At 38.5% G+C, this 4,562-nt stretch overlaps 1 pseudogene; it reads left to right on the top strand.

Annotated features, from left to right (window-relative positions):
* The first annotated feature begins 547 nt into the window (after positions 1–547).
* LOC116549008 lies at positions 548–1,636 on the top strand (annotated as a pseudogene).
* Positions 1,637–4,562: the final 2,926 nt, after the last annotated feature.

Below are 4,562 nucleotides of genomic sequence, written 5' to 3'. Positions count from 1 at the left end.
TGGTCCTTTCATTAGAACATAACTAGCTCCTGGATATATCACAACAACATTTTTAATACTTTGTAGAGCGCCCAAGAGAGTAGAGGTCTCTCCAGGTAGGATGAGACAAAGCTGAAGCCAAAGCAGAGAATAGGAATGGAGAGTTGCTCTGTCACCATGGAATTGGAAGACTAAGCTTGAAGTTTCCTGACATGTTGAACCTGCAACTCTCATTTTTAATCTTAAATTCTCAAGCGTGGCTGAAATGGTCCCAGGCTGGTGGTTGCCCCAATAGTGCTAAATGCAAATTATCCCTAAAGGAAGAATCTTCAATCTAGTTCTTCAGATTTCTACAGAATAGGTTCAACAAAATATGAAGTCTCAGTTTAAAAATTACCAAGGACACAGGGAAAAAGACTGTCCTGACATAGAGAGAAAACAAAAATAAACAGCCTTTGAGTCTAAAGGACTGATCTATTCAAATTATCACATAAAGAATGCAGAGATACGTTCGTCACCTTGCTCCTTTCTGCCCGTAGACACCGCTGAAGAAGCATCATTAAAGTCTCTCTTCTCCCTGTGACCATGTCTAAGTCAGAGTCTCCTAAAGAGCCCGAACAGCTGAGGAAGCTCTTCATTGAAGGGTTGAGCTTTGAAACAACTCATGAGAGCCTGAGGAGCCATTGTGAGCAATGGGGAATGCTCACGGACTGTGTGGTAATAAGAGATCCAAACACCAAGCGCTCCAGGGGCTCGTCACATGTGTCACTGGGGAGGAGGCGGATGCAGCCATGAATGCAAAGCCACACAAGGTGGATGGAAGAGTTGTGGAACCAAAGAGAACTGTCTCAAGAGAAGATTCTCAAGGACCAGGTGCCCACTTAATTGTGAAAGAAATATTTGTTGGTGGCATTAAAGAAGACACTGAAGAACATCACCTAAAAGATTATTTTGAACAGTATGGAAAAATTAAAGTGATTGAAATCATGACTGACCGAGGCAGTGGCAAGAAAAGGAGCTTTGCCTTTGTAACCCTGGATGACCCTGACTCTGTGGATAAGACTGTCATTCAGAAATACCATACTGTGAATGGCCACACTGTGAGGTGAGGAAAGCCTTGTCAAAGCAAGAGCTGGCGAGTGCTTCATCAGCCAAAGAGGTCCACGTGGTTCTGGAAGCTTTAGTGGTGGTTGCAGAGGTGGTTTCGGTGGGAATGGCAACTTTCGTAATGGAGGAAACTTCAGTGGTCATGGTGGTTGTGGTGGCTTTGTTGGCAGCCGTGGTGGTGGATATGGTGGCAGTGGGGATGGCTATAATGGATTTGGTAATGATGGAAGCAATTTTGGAGATGATGGAAGCTACAGTGATTTTGGCAGTTACAACAATCAGTCTTCAAAATTTGGACCCATGAAGGGAGGAAACTTTGGAGGCAGAAGCTCTGGCCCCTATGGTGGTGGCAGCCAATACTTTGCCAAACCAGAAAACCAAGGTCGCTATGGCGATTCCAGCAGCAGCAGTGGCTATGGCAATGGCAGAAGATTTTAACTAGAAAACAAAGCTTAGCAGGAAAGGAGAGCCAGAAAAGTGACAGGGAAGCTGCAGGTTACAACAGATTTGTGACCTCAGCCAAGCACAGTGGTGCAGGGCCTAGTGCTACCAAGAAGACATGATTTAGACAATACTCATGTGTACAGGCAAGAAACTTGAGGATTCCATTTGTGACTAATTGTATAACAGGTTATTTTAGTTTCTGTTCTGTGGAGACTGTAAAGCATTTCAACGAAGGGTTTTAATATAGATTTTTTTGTTTGCACCCATGCTGTTGTTTGCTAAATGTAATAGTCTGATTGTGATGCTGAATAAATGTCTTTTTTTAAAAAAATGCAAAATGAAGTTATTTGCAATATTTAAAGAAAGGAACAATGATAAAGAAATGAATAATAATAAATCAAAAATTAGGATTGTAGGACTAAAAGACTATTAAAAAATTACCAATCACTTTGTGGGGAGGATCCTTTTTGAGGGGAAAAATATCAAGATGCAAAATATCATTATTAAAGTTTAAAACTCAAGGATGGATGTGTGTTACAGCTGATTAGAGTCAGCAAAGGAGAGAATTACTAGCCAGACAGCAGATGCCGAACGCACAGTGAAAGAGATGGAACATGGAAAGAGAAGAGACATGGAAGACAGAACGAAAAGGTCTAAAATATCTTTAATAAGATTCCCAAAATAAAGGGGAAAAAGGCTGCATTTCCTAGGATAGTAACTCCAAATTTTCCAAAAGCTTTTAAAGAACACTGTGTTAGAAACAGAACACATATATAGACAAAGATCTAGGTATATACATATAAAAATTTATTATAAGAAGATGGCTGTCACAATTATGAAGGCTGAAAAGCCCCACAATCTGCCATCTGTAAGCTGGAGATCCAGGAAAGCTCATGGTTTCACTCCAATCTCAGTCCAAAGGCCCAAGAATCAAAACAAACAATAATATAAGTCCCAGTCTGAGGACAGGAGAAGACCAATGTCCCAGCCCAAGCAGTCAGGCAGAGAGTGAATTCTCCCTTCCTCTGCCTTTCTGTTCCATCCAGGCTCTCATCTGAATTGATGAGAGCACTCTGGTTTACTCTGGCCAATCTCATCCAGAAACACCCCTACAAACACACCCAAAAATCCTTAACCAAATATCTGGGTACCCTATGGCCCAGTCAAGTTAACACGTAAAACTAACCATCACAGACATAAACCCATGGATGCATGAAACACAACTTACAACGAGCAGATTTAAATAAAGTGAATCTTGACCTTGAATTTCATAGTTATATTAAAATCCCAGCACTTTGGGAGGCTGAGGCGGGTGGATCACAAGGTCAGGAGTTTGAGACCAGCCTGACCAACATGGTGAAACCTCATCTCTACTAAAAATACAAAAATTAGCCAGACATGGTGGCACGTGCCAGCTACCCGGGAGGCTGAGGCAGGAGAATCGCTGGAACCTGGGAGTCAGAAACTACAGTGAGCCCAGATCGTGCCAGTGCACTCCAGCCTAGGCGACTGAATGAGACTCTGTCTCAAAAAAACAAAACAAAAAATCATAAACAAAGAGAAGCTCTTTAAAGGCAGCCAGACAGACGAAACAGAAAAATTACAAGAATACAGCAATTATGTTTACAATTCACTTCTCAATAATAGCTGTTAGAGTCAGCAGTATAATATATTTGATGGGTTAATGAAACTTATAACCATCTGGAAATGTTTACTCAGAAAGTTACCTTCCAACAATGAGTGTGAAATAGCAGTATTATAATTTTTTAAAGGAGTGATTTTATTCCTTTATGAAAGGAAGATAGAAAGTGACCTCTAAAGGAAGATCTGAGAGCAGGATAGTAAACCAAAAAATTGGTAAATACGTTGATAAATATAAAGAATTATCTGAATGATAACACTGTCTCAGTTGTGGACTTAGAACAGAACTGAAAACAGCTATGAAACCACAAAAGAAAGAATGCATGATTAAATGCATGCTGAGCAAAAGAAACCAATCTGAAAAGGCTACATACTACTGTAGGATTCCAGCTTATATGACATTCTGGAATAGGGAAAACTATGGAGACAATAAAATATCAGTGGCTGCCAGGGGTTGGGGGAAGTGAGGGATGAATAGGTAAAGCACAGGGGATTTTTAAGGCAGTGAAACTATTATTTTGTGTGATATTCTAATGATAGATAGATGTTGTCCATCATCAGATATACATTTGTCCAAATTCACAGAATGTACAACACAGAGTGAACTCTAATATAAACTATGAAATTTAGTTAATAATTTACCAATATTGGCTCATTAGTTGTAACAAATGTACAAAACTCATACAAGACGTTAAAAATAAGGGAATTAGGGGCCAGGGTAAAGGAGTATATGGGAACTCTGTACTTTTCACTCAGTTTTGTCTGTAAACCTGAAACTTCTTTTTAAAAAAAGTCTGGTAATTTAAAAAATTAGGACTAAAATATCAAATCATTCAAGTTGGGAGGTGGGGCTAAGGTGATCTAAGATCTGGGCATTCTTTGAAAAAAAAGATGAAAATGTGATTAACATATGCAGAAACCTACAACCAATCATTGGAAAACACATGGTTCTCAACTGTGCAAGCAGCACTTAAAACATGAAAACAAAACCTAATCACATCTTTATATTAAACTGCAAAATTTAAAGAGCTGATGTCATAATACGTTCTCTGAAAACAACGGAACTTATTAATAAATCAAAAACAAATGTAAATGAAAAAAATCCTCTTACAGGTGGAAACAAAATATATCTGTAACTAAATAAGCCTTGAGTCAAAATAAAATTAAAATGCTAAGCTATTCAGAACTAAATAATGAAAGTTTTACATACAAAAATCTTAGAGATGCAGTTTATAGCACTGAAGATTCATAATAGGAAAGAAGAAAAGACTAAAGTTTCCTGCAGTAAACATTCATCTCAAGAAATTTAGATCAGAATAATAAAGTCAAAGAAAGTAGAAAAGATAAAAATGAGAGTAAAAAGTAACAAAATAGAAAGCAAAGATAAAATT

Source organism: Sapajus apella, unplaced genomic scaffold, assembly GCF_009761245.1.
Source record: "Sapajus apella isolate SASKATOON/1434 unplaced genomic scaffold, GSC_monkey_1.0 scaffold6, whole genome shotgun sequence".
Lineage (NCBI taxonomy): Eukaryota > Metazoa > Chordata > Mammalia > Primates > Cebidae > Sapajus > Sapajus apella.
The sequence above is the reverse complement of the archived record's forward strand: the minus strand, read 5'-3'. Positions and strand labels throughout refer to the sequence as shown.